This window comes from Mus caroli, chromosome 5, assembly GCF_900094665.2.
Source record: "Mus caroli chromosome 5, CAROLI_EIJ_v1.1, whole genome shotgun sequence".
In the NCBI taxonomy this organism is placed as follows: domain Eukaryota; kingdom Metazoa; phylum Chordata; class Mammalia; order Rodentia; family Muridae; genus Mus; species Mus caroli.
In genome coordinates this window covers 54,287,200-54,305,384 of record NC_034574.1, presented here as the reverse complement: position 1 = coordinate 54,305,384, position 18,185 = coordinate 54,287,200, and the positions used below count along the sequence as shown (strand labels likewise).

The following is an 18,185-nucleotide window of genomic DNA, read 5'->3' as shown; positions in this document are numbered from 1 at the left end:
TCTGCATGAAACATGCTACAGAAAAATAAAATAACTTAGAAGTGGTCAGAAAATACACGATGACTTAGAATGTGTTTGAAACAAAGATTTTATGAAGCTTAGCTTCAGGCTAATAAAAACATCTCTTCATTTGATAATGTCAGGAAAGATAGGCAGTCGCCACACACATAACTGAATAGGGCTATAAAAAGGAGATCCTTTAAATGCTTACTTAGCTACAATCAGTGAACACTATGAAGCAAGGAAATTTTCAAAAAAAAATGCTTTCAATAAAAATCTCAGTATTAATATTGACTCTTCACTATTCCTAAGCCAGATCCTTCAATAGAACATTTTTAGACTTGGTGATTGGTTGAACATTTCTGTTCTCTTGCTTAAGCTTTTTATTTTCTGGCATAATCAAAGCCCTGTCACATGTTATTTTCCATTATTATCAAAGTGCCTAATCAATAAACTTTAAGAGCTAATCCCTTATTTTTGTAATGCACTTAGAAATATTTTAGTCCAAATCCATTGGCCTACAATTCCATGTTTGATATTAGAAAGAATTTTCTTCTTTTTGAATCTCAACATATTCTAAACTGCCATCTTTAATTATGGTAAGATAATTCCAACTACATATAAAAGGTTATCAAGGTAAGCTGGCAAAGGCATATGTGGTATATAACACATCAAACTCTATATAATTCCTCTTCACACTTTCTAGCAATAAAATATTTTAGTTTACTTTTTTTCATACATTTTCAGGTTTCAGTTCCAGATTCAGAAATATTTTTTTAAAAAATATGTTTTAACATTCAGTTGCAAATTCTTAGGGTTTTAAAACTACCAGCACCTGCCCCTGATGGCCTTACAGATGTGACTGCTGTCATGTGTGTGTCAGTAGCTGGCAGAGAGGAGAGATATTACATCAAAGTTCTGACCTATGGACATCTGAATGGTTAGCAGCCTAATATTCCCTGGGGTGAAAAACAAAACAAAAACAAATCAGCTGAGATCACCACCAGTCTGGTATCAGGCAGTCCTGCACTGGTTTTCAGGATGGGAAGCAAGATAAAGACTAGAAGACCCCTACCTGTGGTCCCTGGTCCCAAAACAGATGACCACTTATGTGGGTTGGTAGAGTAGCAACCCTGAAACGACCACCAGACTGGCATCATGAGACCCTGAAAGGGAGCTAGCATGAGATGAAAACCATTCTGACTCCCCAGAGGTCTGGGCATGACCATACTCAATATGGCCCTGCCCAGTGCAATAATGCATGAGCAGTAATGCATAACATTCCTGAGTTCACTCTCTTTTCTTTTTAATTTTTTATTAGATATTTTCTTCATTTACATTTCAACTGCTATCCCAAAAGTCTCCTATACCCCTCCCCAGCCCTGCTCACTCACTCCCACTTCTTGGCTCTGGTGTTCCCCTGTACTGGGGCATATAAAGTTTGCTAGACCAAGGGGCCTCTCTTCCCAATGATGGCTGACTAAGCCATCTTCTGATATATATGCAGATAGAGACAGGAACTCTAGGAGTACTGATTAGTTCATATTTTTGTTCCACCTATAGGGTTGCAGACCCCTTCAGCTCCTTGGGTACATTCTCTAGCACTTGAAAAAAATGTTCAACATCCTTAATCATCAGGGAAATGCAAATTAAAACAACCCAGAGATTCCACCTCACACCAGTCAGAATGGCTACGATCAAAAATTCAGGTGACAGCAGATGCTGGCAAGGATGTGGAGAAAGAGGGACACTCCTCCATTGCTGGTGGGATTGCAAGCTTGTACAACCACTCTGGAAATCAGTCTGGCGGTTCCTCAGAAAACTGGACATAGTACTACTGGTAGATCCATCAATACCTCTCCTGGGCATATACCCAAAAGACACATGCTCGACTATGCTCATAGCACCCCTATTTATAATAGCCAGAATCTGGAAAAAACCCAGATGTCCCTCAACAGAGGAATGGATACGGAAGATGTGGTACATTTACACAATGGAGTACTACTCAGCTATTAAAAACAATGAATTTATGGAATTCTTGGGCAAATGGATGTATCTGGAGGACATCATCTTGAGTAAGGTAATGCAATCACAAAAGAAGTCACTTTATATGCACTCACTGATAATTGGATAGCGAGAAACCTAGAATACCCAAGATAAAATTTCCAAAACACAGGAAAATCAAGAAGGAAGACCAATGTGTGGATACTTCATTCCTCCCTAGAATAGGGAATAAAATACCTATGGAATGAGTTGCAAAGACAAAGTTAATAACTAAGACAAAAGGATGGACCATCCAGAGACTGCCCCTCTCTGGGGTCCATCCCATAATCAGCCACCAAACCCAAACACATTGCATATGCCATCAAGATTTTGCTGAAAGGACCCTGATATAGCTGTCTTGTGTGAGGCTATGCCAGTGCCTGGCAAAAACAGAAGTGGATGCTCACAGTCATCTATAGGATGAAACACAGGGCCCCCAATCGAGAAGCTAGAGAAAGTACCCAAGGAGCTGAGATCACTCTTGAGACAATCCTAGACACTCAGAGACCCAGGTTCTACTAAGAGTAGTAAGTGGTGGAGAAATGGAAAAGAAAGAGAAACAAATGGATATAGATGCAACAGAGAGAAGCAGAATTGGAGACTCGAGAGTAGTAAGGAACAGTCAGATGATATGAGTAGCTGATGATACCCCTGGGACCATGGGACCTGTGCTGACACTAGGGTTACTTCTGTGTCTGTGTCCGTGCAGGAGTAGGTGTCTGTTACCAACAAATGCCAGGCATATTTCCTTGGACTGTACTGTCTGAGGACTGTGAAGAACTGGCTACACCCCTCACCTAAGATTCATGGAAGAGGTGGCCCTATAGACATGAGATCAGGAGGACTGAAACTGCCCATATCCAGGCACAATACTCAGGAGTTGTGGGTGAATGTGGGAAATTTGACCCTAACACTCTTCTCCTTGTGATAGTGTGAACCAGAGGGAGGTACCTTCTTTTCCCATTGACCCTCGCCACCTATGGCAGGGAGAAGTCCTGGTTCTGGGATCATGAGAACAGCAGAGCTGTTTCTGTCCTTTACCAGCTAAAACACTTAGAAGAACAGGTCCTGCACTTAACCTGGGCAGGATAATATACCTGGCCCTAGATGTGGGGAGCCAACCCAGCCTCTTGTCCACTGTATGGTGTCATTGGCAAGGGATTTCTCCCTTCCCCTGCCTTTTGCCTTTACAACTGGAGGCAGACAGGATAGTTGTCCGCAACAGGGTCATGAGATCAGAAAAGCTGTTCTTTTCTCTCATGTGCTGCATCCCACCTGGTCCTTAACTAGGCAGCATAGTGGGGCTGGCCCTGGATATGACAGTTTCAGGTGAGCCAGCACATACACCTTAAGCACAGGAGCTGGCCCTGCCTCTTGTGAGCTGGATGGTGGGGCAGAAAAAGTGAGAGATACCCTTTTTCCCTCCCTAGTTCCTCACAATCTCTGGAAGAAAGGAAATCTGTCCCCAGGATTATAAAAGTAGGAGAATTGCCCATATAATTCACTGGCTTTATTAATAGGGAGATAGGTAGACTGGACCCTTCAAGTCACCTGACCAGCAGGGTTGAACTGGCCTTGGTTGCTGATGAGCTGGATCCAGGGCAGGAGAGCATGAGACCTGGAGGAGTGATCATCTCTGATACCTCTCAGGCCCAGATCTAGGGTTTCCAACTGTTCTGTCCCAATATCTCTCCCATAGATGAACTACTAGAGTATGTGAACTTCTACAGATCTAAAAGTATTAAATCTCCATGACACAGGGCAACAACAGGATATCTGAGAGGAGTCCCAGTGAGTTTCCAAGTATTGATAGAGCAGCAGAAGCCAAAGGCCTCATTCCAGACTAAGACATTGCAGTAAAATCATTTGCAAGCAAGGAAGTGTGGACAAGAGGAAATACTGTGGAACACACTGTGACACACTCAGCTTCCGAGATATATTTTTTTTTCTGCTTTGGGGGAGGTAGCAAGGTTGGAGGGCAGATATGCAGGGATGGAGAGATAAACAGGGATATATAATGTGAGGTTCACAAAGTGCCAACAAAAAGTTTTAAAAATCTTTTAAAATATCAGCAAATATGTGGGACAGGATGTCTTTCTATATACATACACTGATTATTACAGGCAGAAGATATGCAATTAATACCTAGAGAAGGCTATTACTTGACCTAATAATGTTGACCTAATAATGTTCTTGGATGTCAGTCATTATTTATATATATATATATTCTTCAACAGTCTGTATTCATGTATAGTGTCTCCTACTTTACCCCACCAAGATTGGCAAAGCATTTATTTCACAAGGTTAGACATGTAAATCAGAACTATAACTACATATTCACTAAGGCTTATGTGCCATAAGGAGTAATTTCTTTGTTTTTTTTCTTACTGAGCCATTTTCCTATAAAAGATATCTTGAAATTTTGCTGTATCATGTTTGCATAGACCTGGGATTTTAAGCTTGTATCTTCTTAACTGGATGTTATGAAGACATAATAAACACTATAGATTAAAACAAAGGATGTTTGGGTAAATTCTAAAGATTTTGAGATTGCATAATGATAATTTAATTAATGCATGCTTTGGCACCCAGTGGGGATTTCAAAGTCCATTTGTGTGTCTACATGGTATACATCACACATACAAAATACTATTTTCCGTGGATTATCATTTCATCCATAAGTATTTTTATTAATGCCTAAGGGAGAGTGTTTAATCTTTCCTCAACTTTCATTTGTTAGGGTGTCCTTCTAGTCAGATGAGAATCATTCTCAGGTGGTCCAAATTGATTCATTTCCAGGTCCTCTGACTCATGCTGATTTGGTAGACCACTGAGGTTTCTGCTGGATCCAGCCACTGCTAGTGATTCATGTTTGGCATTTGCTATTGGACTGGACTGATGGTATCCTGACAAGGAGAGTGAAATCACCCTAAAGAACTACTTCTAAAATTTCCACAACACCCCTTTGCTTATAAACCTTTTTTTCCATACCTCTGGTCAGTGGGCTAGAAGGAAGTTAGATGCATCCTAGAGCCCCAATAAAGTATGTTTAGAAAAAAATCTAAGCCTAACACATTCCAGTACAGAGGATTTTGGGATAGAGATGTGGAAAGATTCCACCAACTCTGGAGAAGACGCTAGCATGAACCTGATGAGAGGTAACTAGTCATGTGGCAGGACGTAGAGTAGAATAAGTGGGTAATTAAGTTATCAGTTAGTCAGCAAAGCTTTCTGTCTAGGCCTTCATTTATTAAATAGAAAGTCTCAGGGTCCTAACTTCTGGGAACCTAGAAAAGTCCAGTTATAGACTTCATCAACCTGTATCAAGATTTCTTGCAGTCTAATATCAAGCCGTTTATTATTTCTAGTATATCTAAACCCAAACAATTTAGGAAAAACTTTCAGATGTAGCACAATCCTCAGTGTTCAGGGAAACATAATCACAGTTAATCTTGACTCAGGGTACATATCATTTTCTCTCAGAAGATGGGTTCTTGAGATAGGCTATCTGAGTTAGCGTATAGACCTATTCAAGGGTCTGGCCTGATTTTGGTCATACAGAGAGCATAGAGGTCATTTGGGTTCTAAATACCTGTGGTCTTGATTTTCAGTTTTTATTTTATTTATTCTTTTTTGTTTTGTTTTGTTCTGTTTGCTTTTGAAAGCTTGGAATAGAATCTGTCTATAAATGTCATTTAGATTACTAACTACCTCAGGTCCTGGTTGTAGAGGTTTTAGATGGCCTGCCTCAAAAGATAGTACAGGTCATTGACATATCAATCATTTCCAATTTCCAGCTTTCTGAATGGAAATAAAATTTGCTTTTCTTTGTTACATTTGTGTCTTTCTCAATGGAAATACAATACTGAGTGCTTAACATTCTGGGTTCTCCAGAGACCTGGGAGCATAAAGATCTTTGTGCTGTGCTCCCAACACATTTGCAATGACACATAACAGATGCTGTACTTATGTCTGACTGAAGAGGCAGAATATCATGAATGAACCCAGGGCATTCATGATGTGAGATCCTTTAACGTATTTTATTTTTCAGGTTACAGATCAATAAGGAACAATTGATGGAATACCCTGTTGCCTAATAGCTGATACTGAAGTTTGACATTACTCTGCAGAGGACAAACTTAACATAAATAATTGCATATTAAAATATTTAATTATAATCATCCTTCCATTCTTCTAGAACATTGTATTCATAGTTTCAGTTTTCAGTGTTTTCCAAAATGCATGAATGTTCTTTTTTTAAAAGATGCATAGAATTTTGTTTATAGGTTCATAAATATTTCAAATCTTCTCTGTGTGACTTACAGTTCCTAGTACAGCTCAGTAAAATTCTATGCAAGTACATGTTCTGTTTGCTTGTGTTGTTTAAAAGATAATGATAAGAAAAATAAATTTCTCCATGTTTAGTAAAGATGCACTATATTTCAGTTTTTATTAGGAGCCAGATGACTAGTGCATGGTAAATCCATAGGCATGGAGAGGTACCCATAACATATATATAATAATCTACACATTTACTTGCCACAAATCAAACATCAAAATTCAATTTTTTTCTACCTTTCTAATAGTTGATGATGTTGAGCTTTTTTTTTTACAACTTTTATATATAAGTTAACACATGTTTTACATATATGATAATCTTAACCAGTTTAAGAATTTTGAATATTAGTTTAAATGTCTCAAAAATCAGTCAAATTTAATAGTTATTCCACAAAAGTTACAAATCTAAAGTTGTAAGCATGTCTAGGATGTACGTTCATGAATTTGAGTTTAGAAAAATCAATCCTGTCTGCCAAAAATAGAACGCTTCTTGCAAAGTAATTGAAAGAAGGAAATTCATTGTTCAAAACAGAGAATAACTGTTGATTAAGATAAAGTGATTGCTATGTGCATGAGTTAAGATACTTAAATGGGTCTATTTCCTATATTAGAACTAATTTCCTTTTCTTTTTGGCTATCATTCAGATGAGCCCCTTGAATGACAAAGCCCTATTAGGACCTGATTTAAAGTGACCAAAGGCATTTATAAACCTGGCAAAACTGATTATACTTTGTAGAGGTATGAAAGATCATTTTGTAATGTTCTTTCTAATTTCCCCTGTGGTTCCAATGTCACCTAAGGTATAATTAATCAGAACAACTATATTTTAGTAAAATTGAGTCAATGAACTAAGACTAACTTTAGCATATTTTAAGGAAATAAGTCAAAGGAAAACTGTTCCTGGTGAAGAAATAAAAAGAATTGTAAGTGGCAGGAGAAAGAGAAGACATTAAAAGATAAAAAAGATGATGTCTATAAAAATGTTTTCAAAAAATAATTTCCATATGAAAATGAATCTGAATTTTCAGTTTATCTACTTAAGTTTTGATGCCAAGATTCTGCTGATAAAAATTATAATTTATTTAGCTATTGATTAATTCTATTGTTTCAGGAATCACATTCTTCTTTAGTAGCTAAGAATTATAACATTTCCACAAAAAAAGGTTGCTGTATATTTTGATGGCCTAACATCAGCCTCAGGATTTTTAAACTTCTGGCTCTTATGAGACAAGGACATTAGATAAAGTATATGCTCTTTGGGGACTCCTTCTAAAAGAAAAACATGTGGGCATTATTTCTTGTTTTCTTTACCTTTAAATGAATATTGGAATTATACTAACATTATCTAACTTCTTATATTAATCTGTTTACTACAATAATTAAGGTGTTAGAATTAATTTTTTTTTGAGATTTTATTTAGCGAATCAAGAACTCTAGCAATTTTATATTAAAAAAAAAGGTTCTGAAATTTTCTTCAGTCTAATGTTATATTGTAAAAGGGCCTCTGCATGCATAAATTATCTGTATGTTTTTGAAAGGAAAACAATTTTCATGTAATCTATCTTATTAAATTGAATTCTCATTATGGAGTTGGCCATATTTGACAATAATTTGACAATGATCATATGAAATCAAAAGTCATAGAAACAAACTCTGAAAGATTATTTAAATAATTTTGTGATTATTTTATTTTTAATAGAAAAAGATAGATTCAAATAAGAACTACAAATAATGATAATTTAGTATTTTTCTAATCTAAACTGAATTTCAAAACGTACAGAAGCAGGGATAACTAAAAATAATAATTTTCTCAAGTGATCATTAATTTAGATATTATCAAATTTAAATAAATTAATTTTAAAGCCTCAATATCTTCCAAAAGAAAACTGAAAGACAAAATATATGTATTAGAATTGTGAGATTTTCTGCCTAAAGTCACATCACTATATAAACATATAAAGCTATGACATTTAAGGATCACCATGAACAGTAAGTTTGAGGAAAGGTAAAGAAGAGGGAAATCAGATTGTAAGAAGGAAGAGACTTTGTTTGGGGAATGTTTTTTATTCTCAGGTACATGAACTCATAAGAAACCACATAAAGAAAATATAACCTAATCTTCCAAACAATAACCAAACTTCAGTTGTTCTCTCAAGTGTGGTAAGGAGATAATACTCTGTTTTTCATCTTGGATTCTTAGGATCTTAGGGTCTTAGTGCTGTGAAGAGACACACAACACTTATAAAAAAAATTATGTATTTGTAGCTGTCTTACAGTTCATAGATTTAGTCCATTATTGTTATGGCTGGAAACATGGTGGCACATGGTGAGATGTGATGTTGGAGAGATATTTGAGAGTGACCCATCTGAACTGGCAGACAGCAGGAAGAGAACTTGACATTGGATTAGCTCAAGCTTTTGAAACCTCAAAGCCCATCCCCAGGGACTTCTCCCAATCACAATATGAATATTCCAAAAGGTCAAAATTTCTAATTGTGCCACTCCCTGTTTTCTGATGAGGTCCATTTTATATAAATCACCTCACTTAGTTTAGATTGTAAAGTCTGTCTTTTAGGAGGCACTCAGCAAATATGTGGTGTGTAAATAATGAAGTTCACTAGGCATGCATGCTAGTATTATTGTTCATGATTTAAAAAAAGGGTGGTCTCCATTTCTTAAAAAGGGTTAGTTGTTCTGGAGTTTTTAGAACGACAAAGATATGGACAAGTGAGAATGGTTAAATAATTATAGTATATCCAAAATAAATTTTCAAGCTAGTTGTAGACTAAGATCAAATTTGCTAATAATCAAATTGGCATTATCAAAAAATACTTTCCATATCTTTATTACAGAAAAAAATCATAAAGATAACACAGTTCAAAGTGTGATAAAGCCTAGATTTATGATAGATTTAAAACCACCTACATTTTGTATTTTTTTCCTTTCCTGGGCACTCTTTTTACAAGATATCACTAAGCTGCAGAGATAACACTCATAGATTATGTTATTAATATTCAATTACCTATCCTGAAATAGTTTGCTTATGCAACATACAGCAGGTGTAGCTTATAATTAAATTTCTGAAGTTTGCTGTGGCTTAGGAACTGCATGGGTTCATTTATCATTATGCAGACACCATCATTTTTAGTACACACACACACACACACACATGCACACACAATTAATCAATCAATCAATCAAAGCATTGATTGGAAAAAGAATTCCAGGAAAGCTGATTACATCTATCTCTTGAATAAATATTTTACCATTTAATTATAAAACTAGCATCCCTATTAGCCATGGTACTAGATTGTCGTTATCTTTATTCAGGAGGATATCAGAACAAAGTCCTTAGGCAAAGTCAATAGAAAAAAATATTTAACACACCAGGTGCTTCCTATGTGGCTATGAAATTCAGTAACTTTCTAAATGAGGCACCTCAGCTTTGGGTCTTTATCATCTGAAGCTAATGTCAATAATGGTTTGTTTTTAATTTAACTAAATTCAGCCAACTGTAGGAGAAACAAATTGTGCTTTCTATTATTATTATTTTTAGTAGATGGTTGCCAGGGTAAAATTGGTAATTAGGGAAAGTAAACCATTCCACTTTTCTTGCTTGTCACACTCCAGTAGACTCAGGAGATTGTTTGATGTGAATGCTCTATAAATGCAGAAGAAAGACAGAAAGTAAACATATTTTCTCACTCCCTAGGCTTCTTAGCTCATCTCACTGTTTCTTTCCTTATCCCTCAACTCTAGTTTTTTCCATTATTCTCTATTCTGAGACATGTATCTTTATGTTGTAATGCCTTTCATCATGCCTTACAAAAATTCATGTGTAAAGACACACATTAACAGAAAACAGAGACTAATTTCATCAGATAAATGTCAAAATAAAATAGTAATCAAATATAATCAAATGTCCCCTGAATGTAGATGGAGGAAGGGTTGTTTAACAGAGAGCCTGTTAGTCCCTTCAACTACACGGTGAGTTTAAGAAAAATGGAGAGCTACTTTCCCACTTTCTTTAAAGTAAGAAATAGCTTAGGATTGAATTGAGAGATACAAAAAGAGATTTCTGTCTGTAGAGTCCTAGTGCAGTACCATTGTAGAGCATCATAATGCAGTACATAAGAATGTGGGTTGTTCAATGTTGAGAAATATGAGATAATTCAGTTAAAAAAATGAGATAAAGTTATATTTTAAGGTTTTTCTTTCACTGTCATCAAGTTTTTGAGAATAATTTGAGTATCAGTTTTCTATCTCTCAAATACTTTAATTTGAAGTTATATAATATAATGTATATAAAGACTAATACTTGTATCTGGTTCTATTTCTTTTAGAATACTATTCTGCAATACAAACCAATATCTTAGCATTCAGAACCATCTCTTCTCTCTATATATTTAATTCCAAATCCTTTCAGTAGACAACTGGCTATGGAAGAGGTTTCTTGCTTCCTATCTACTACCTAGATATTTTCTGTATTAATGAGAAACACTTCTTTATCTATTATGTGTATTCCCAAGTGCTAAAACAGACTTAATATAGCTATTCTTGAAAAATATGGTGCATTGGGCTCATAAGAAGAACAGAGAATTAAAAACCAGACCCAGAAGATCTTACAAGTTAGACTCAAATTATTCCTGTAAGGGTTTTCTAATGCCTTACAGCAATGAGTATCTTTTCTCAGAAGAAAACCTTTGAAGTAGTTTACAATGGACATTAGACAAGCATTGAAGAGGGACAAATTGCTGGGAGACAGCAAAACTCTAACGAATGCTAACATACTGTCCCAACACCATTTCTGTTAACACATTCAGATTTAAGAGCAGTGGTCAATGCTACCATTCAGGCTTTCTTGGTGTTAAAGAGCTTCATACTGTTTCTATGCATGTTTTATAGTAGTATCTGGAGATTTGATAATGTAAACACACACCACTAGTGCTGTCTCTCCAGCTGTATTAACTGCTCACTGTTGCACCACTACATGCAGCTAGTCAAGTGCAGAGAGAAGTATAAAAGTGGTCAACGATCCCACTTATTGGTAGAAAGAGAGGAATAATGAAAAATTGCCTTTCTATTATATTATCTGAGATAAATAGTTAAACCATCCACTATTTAAGTACTTTATTGTTTTATTTATGTGAACAGGTTGGTGTCTGAGTATATGGCATGTGTATTAGTTTAGTCTACATTGTCCAGTAGAGAACATCAAATATCCTGCAACTGGAAGTATTTAAGACTTTGAGTCAACCCATATGGATGCTGGGAATAGAACTTGGATGCTCTGTAAGGATACCAATGGCTGAGCCTTTTCTCGAAACAAACTGACAGTGGGGTAGTGGTTACCTTATTATATTTATTCTACATCCTTAAAAATAAGGTTTAGAAATTTGTTTTCATTATCCATTGCTTTAGAAAATTCTCAGCTTTATCATCTCTAGAGTTCTACAATCTTACCTTTTCTTCAAGATTCTGCTTTTTAATATTCAAACTTCATAACTGAGAGGGTTTTTTTCCTCCACTGTCTTTCCTTCAAGATTATACATTCAGTGAAGGGCAGACCACAGCGAACTGACATGTATCTCAGCTTGAATTAAGTTGATGTACTAAAATAAATAACAGCCACTTATATTTTTCACACTTATTGTCTCACCTTATTAAGTAAGAATTTGAAATGTGGTTTAAGCAATATTGTGTTTTAGACATTGTACACGTTTTTCTGTAATTTATTTTAATTGTTCCATTGTAGTCATCTTTTTTTAATTTTTTTTTTAGAAAAACTTGCACATTTTTAAAGCTTGGAAGTATGATATGTTAATCTATTTAATAAAAGGTAATCACTTCTAAAATATTAGGTCAAATAAAAATTATGAACTTTAAAGATTGTTTTCTTCTCTTTGATGTTTTATTAACCAAAAATATGCATGTGAGAGAGCAATAGCTTTTAAAATTATTTTCAAAATAATTAAGGATAACTGCACCAAGAAACATCCAGTATTTACCTGTGAGAGAGGAAGTATTTTCCACTTGAGATTTAGCAGGAAAAAAAAATGATCTATCAATTTGCTTGGGCTATCATAAGAAAATAGATGAGAAGGATAGATCCCTTCATTTGTCTCCCATGGTTCTCAAGGAGGAAAGCCTAAGATCAAAACATCTATAGATTTGGTTTTGTCCTTGAGATCCTATTCCTTTGCTTGCATCTGGTCACCTTTGCACAATATATTCAAACAGCTCTCATTTTCTGTGCATGCTCATAGGTAATGTCCTATGTGTTTTAATGGTTGGTCAATAGGAAGTGTCACTGTTGGTGCTGGCTTTGAGGTCACATATGCTCAACTATTCCCACTGGGACACATAGTTGATTCTGCTGTCCTTGGAACGAGATGTAGGATTCTCAGGTCTTTCTTCAGTAATGTGTATGCCTACATGCAGCCATGTTGATATGGGATTAAACCTCAGAAACTTTAAGCAAGACCCAATTAAACGTTTTCTGTTATAAGATTTGTCATGGTCATTATATCTCTTCACAGCAATAGAAACCCTGCTTAGACATCTGTCATAGGATATTTTTATTACTCCGGTACATTTACATGCTAGAAAATAGACTAGCAAAGTTCTACTTATGGGGATACCTAACAACCAACTCTTTTTCAGTGGAAAGGCTAAGGGGAATACAAAGCATTAAAAAGGTATCACATCCCAGGCCCTTCTTACATCAAACCCATCTGAGAACCATTCTTCAGCTACCTATTGAGTACATTGTTTATTGTTTGGGGCCTCTGTTGAAGAGGTGAGGAGCAATTGTAATTGGAGGTGTTTATCTTGGATGCTTGAGCAAGATGAGGTCCCACCACTGAGCCAGGGGGAATGGAACTCAGTACATCGAAAAGAGCAGAGTGGAAAAGAAGATAGTGTTAAGGAAGCAAAGCAAAAAGAAATATGGATCTGAAATTAGCTACAAACAATTGCTATGATAAAGGTTCTTACATATAGGACTGGTTGTGTTTTATAAAAAGTAAAAGAAGCCAAGGATATGTTTGGTGTAGACACAGTATGGTGCAGAGAAAGGGTGTACCTCTGTGGGCCCATGCTGAGGCATCCCTTCCCACTGAGATACCAGCCACAGGACTAAGGTAAAATATAGAATAGAGTTTATTTAGGGGGGAGGAGAATGGGGAGAGAAGGGACAGAGCTTTAGAGAGCAAGAGAGCAAGAGAGAGAGAAGGGGCAAGCCACTTCTTTTATAGTGAGTCAGGCATACCTGACTATTGCCAAGTAAATGTGGGGTGGAGCCAAGAAGAAATGCTATCAATTGAGAGATCCTGCTGTAGTTTATGCACTTACAAGATATCACAGGGATTGTCAAGTGATAAGGATCAGAACCATGTTTATAAGGCAAAATGAATCACTTTTTCCTTATAACAGATCAAGATTGATTCAGACAGTAGTTTTATAAGGTACAGTACATTTATACACATATAGATATATGATAGGGGATCTACATGAGCATCAAGCTGCACATCACCTACATGTGCATCTGAGGGGCATGTTATGTCCAGCCCCTACATACTCCTTTGTTGGTGGTTCAGTCTCTCTGATCCCCCATGGGCCCAGGTTAGTAGACTCTGGGAGTCTTCTTGTGGTGTCCTTGACCCCACCAGGTCACTCAATTTTACCCTAACTCTTCCATAAGAATCCCTGAACTCTTCCTGATGATTAGCTATCGGTTTTTCAGTCTGTTTCCATCCACTGCTGGAAAAGCCTCTCAAGAGGCAGTTTTGCTAGGTTCCTATCTGCAAGAATACAGAATTTCATCAAGTGTCAGGGGTTGGGTCTCTCCTATGAGATGGGTCTCAAGGTGAGCCAGTCATTAGTTGCTCATCTCAGTCTCGGCTCCATCTGTATCCCTGAGTGCCTCATAGGTAGGACAAATTTGGGGTTGAGATTTGTGGATGGGTAAATATCACCCTACTACCACTAGAAGTCCTGCCTGGCTACAGGGGATGACCACTTCAGTCTATATTCCTTGATGGTAGCAATTAATGTCACTGTCTTGGTCCCCTTGGTCTCCTCCATCCTAGGTCTCCAGCTAGTTCCAGACATGCCCTCCCCCACTGATTTACATACTAACTCCAAGCTCTCTCATGTTCACTCCACATACACCTGATTGTCATCCCTGTGAAGTGGTGGGCTGTGCACAGACAGCCTGGTCCCCAGCCTAGCAAAGGTCTGGAATCTGGAGCCCCAGTGATTTCCACCTGCATGGGACAGAAAGAGTTCGGCCAAGCCTCTTGGGCACCTGGCTCCTGTGTCTCCTGTGCCTAACTACAGCCTCCCACAGCTCCCCTGAAGAGAGGTATACAGCAGTAGTAGCTGCACCAAGCCCTCCCACATTCAAATAAGGTTTCCCCCAAGCCCTCAGAACAAACCAATGAGAAGTACCTGCTGTCAAACCCTGAATCACCCCCAAAACTGTATATAAATGCTATCCAGGGGAAAAAAAAAAGATGTGTGAGAACTGCTCTTTCTTCTGAGCCTTTTGTCCTCAGAGCTGTAACACTTGGGAAGAAATCTGCTTTCCAGATACACCTCCTGAAGCTCCAACTCACTCCTCTCTGGCTAGTCAGCCTTTCAGCCCAGCCTGACCCGACTCAGTGTAGGGTGCTGCAGAGTTACCAAGTAACCCGGAAGGCACAGCAGAGATGGAGCCAACTTCAGCAGCAGAAGACATGAAAGTGACATCCCCTCCCTTCGCTGGAACTCTTGTACCAGTCCTGGCCAGAGATCTCCATGGAAAGTCTCTGGTAGGCAGGCCCACCCATCCCCATACTCCACTTCACTCCCTTCTTCATTCAGTTCTCTATCTCCACATATCTCAGATGACATGTTGTTTCCCCTTATAAATGAGATTCATGCATCCTCCCTTGGAACCTCCTTACTACCTAGTTTCTTTAGGTCTGTAGATTGTAGTATGGTTATCCTGAACTTCAAGGCTAATGTCAAATAAGTAAGCATATACTGTATATGTCTTTCTGAGTCGGATTTACCTCACTCAGTATGATATTCTCAAGTTCCATCAATTTGCTTGCAAATTTCATGATTTTTTTGCTTTTAATAGCTGATAGTTTTTCAATGTTGTAAATGACCCACACTTTCCTTATCCATTCTTCATTTGATGGACATCTAAGTTGTTTCCAGCTTCTGGATATTATGAATAAAAGCCCCTCTGAACACAAATGAACGAGTATTCCTGTGTTATATCGGTGCATCTTTTGGGTAAATGGCTAGGAGTGATAGAGCTGGTTCATGAGATTGAACTATTCTCAATTTTCTGAGAAACTGCAAGATTGACTTCTAAAGTCAATCTCAGAAATCTTAAACTGTATCAAAGTATTATTTTATGTCACAGAACATAGGATGATTAATTATTCTGCAATAGATAATGGATATATATATATATATATATATATATATACTCTTAGGAAATAACATTTATCCACAGATTATAAAAGAATTCAACTTATTTTGGATGTTTGACAATATCATTGCCAACCCAGTAATTTTGCCAGGCTTACTATTTTTTTTCTAATTTTTACATAATATTTTAGTGTTCAGACTAACAGTCACAGCTAAATGATGACTGCTATATTAAAAACATTTCTTCATGTAAAACACTGAAGAAACGACAAGACATAATGATCTTCCCTTTTTCCTGTATAAAATTAGATGAACATTACTTCCTGAGATTGCCCAGATTTTTTAAACTTTTACCTTGCTTGCCAACATTGGATTCTTTACCTAACATATCTTAAAATATCCAGAAACAAGTAAAAAATTTACAGGTAGATTATATCATGATATAACTTTTGGATCTATTGTTATTCAAACAAATCATATATTTAATAATTAAAAGAATGGATTAAGAGATATGTATGGATAATAAGGAAATATTTTAAAGATTTTATAGATATTTGTGGTAAGTTTTATAAAAACATCATACTGAGAAAATCACATGATAACTGCCAAGTGATGCGGTTTAAGATGAACTGGAAGGAAAGGATAGGCTCAAGTAAGACAAGAGGCATTGCTAAATATTTCATTTTTTTCTACAAGTGTAAAATAGCTGCAGAGCAAAAAGTTTAGAAGACCCCTGAAATCTCTCAGACACGGAGCCACCATTCAGGTAGCATACACTAGTTGGTCTGATTCCACTGACACATATAAGGCAGAGGACTGCCTGTTCTAGCCTTAATAGGAATAGATGCACCTAACCCTCCAGAGACTTGAGGCCCCAGAGTGGGAAAGGGGACATCCTCTTGCAAAGAAGGGGAAGGAGGAATGTGATAAGGAACTGTGGGAGGGCAAACCAGGAAGGGGAGGCAACAACTGGACTATAAAAAAATAAATAAAAGTAATATGAATAAAAAGGAGAAAATGTGCAGTGGTGGACTGTGCACAGACAGCCTGGCCCCCAGTTGAGCAAAAGTCTGTAACCCTGGTGACCAATGGGTGGTAACTTCCACCTGCATTGGATGGCAGGTGTTTAGGCACTCCTCATGGGTCCCTGTCTCCTGTCACCTGGCTACAGCCTCCCACACACCACCCCTTGCAGGGAGATATGTAGCCATTGGTCAGTTAGGAGCAGCACTAAGTCCTCCCACATGCAAATAAGGTTTCCCAGAAACCAATGAGAAGTACATGTTTTCAGACCCTTACCCAACCCAAAAACTATATATAAGAATCGTATCCCAGAAGGATTTAAATTGTGTGATAACTACTCCATATTCTGAGCCTTCTGTCCAAAGAGCTGTAACACTTGGGAAGAGGTCTGCTCTCCCAAAAGCGCACTCCTCCCTGACTAATAGACCTTTAGTTGGCCCAGCCTGACCCAACTCTAGAGTAGCTGAGTAACCTGGAAGGCACAGCAGAGAAGGAGGTGGAGCCAACTGCAGCAGCAGAAGTGATGGAAGTGGCTTCCCCACCCTGCACGCACTCCCTTCTCTTCTCTGGAGCTCTCGCACCAGTCCTGGCCAGAGATCTCTGTGGAAAGCCTCTGGTATACAGGCCCACAAGGAAACATTGCACTTTTATGTAATATGTTTGTTTTATGACAATAAGACTTGTACATTTTCATACCATGATGTTAATATTATATCGTGGAGATAAACAAGAAAGAAAGTTTTATGTCAGTCTGACAAGAAATGGATCTGGCTGGATTATGCCAACTTGACATAAACTTAGATGTATGTACTGGGAAAAATGTAACCTCAGTTGAGGAATTGCCTCAATCAGAATGCTTTGTGGTATACTTCTGATCAATTTTATTGATTGCTAATTGATGTGACCAGTCCCCGTTTATTTTGGGCAAAGCCATCAATAGATAGGTTAGCCTGAGCTGTGTAATAGAGAAAGCCAATATATCCAAGACAACCAACCCAGCCAAGTACTGACCCTTCATTGGTGTTTGCTTCAGAGTCCTGTCTTGAGTTTTGTCTTTGCTTCCCCCAATTGTAGATTGCAATCTATAAACCAAACATTCACTTTCATCTCTTAGAAAAGTGTGCCCTATCTGCTGTATAATTTTTATAGCACTCTCTCTTTGACCTATATAAGACACAGCCATATATTTTAAGAAGATATTGAAAACGTAATCTTCAAAGGGTAACATGCTGTCAACTCTTTTGCTCTCTATTAATTTACTTGTATTTTCAGAAATTCATTACAAAATCAAAGAATTGCTTGAGTTGAAAATACAATTATGGAGAAAAGCACCGGGATAGCTAGGGCGCAGAGT

The 18,185-nt window shown here is 37.3% G+C and overlaps 1 pseudogene; it reads left to right on the top strand.

The window, feature by feature from the left end:
• The first annotated feature begins 834 nt into the window (after nucleotides 1-834).
• Nucleotides 835-957, top strand: LOC115031215 (annotated as a pseudogene).
• The last annotated feature ends 17,228 nt before the right edge of the window (nucleotides 958-18,185 follow it).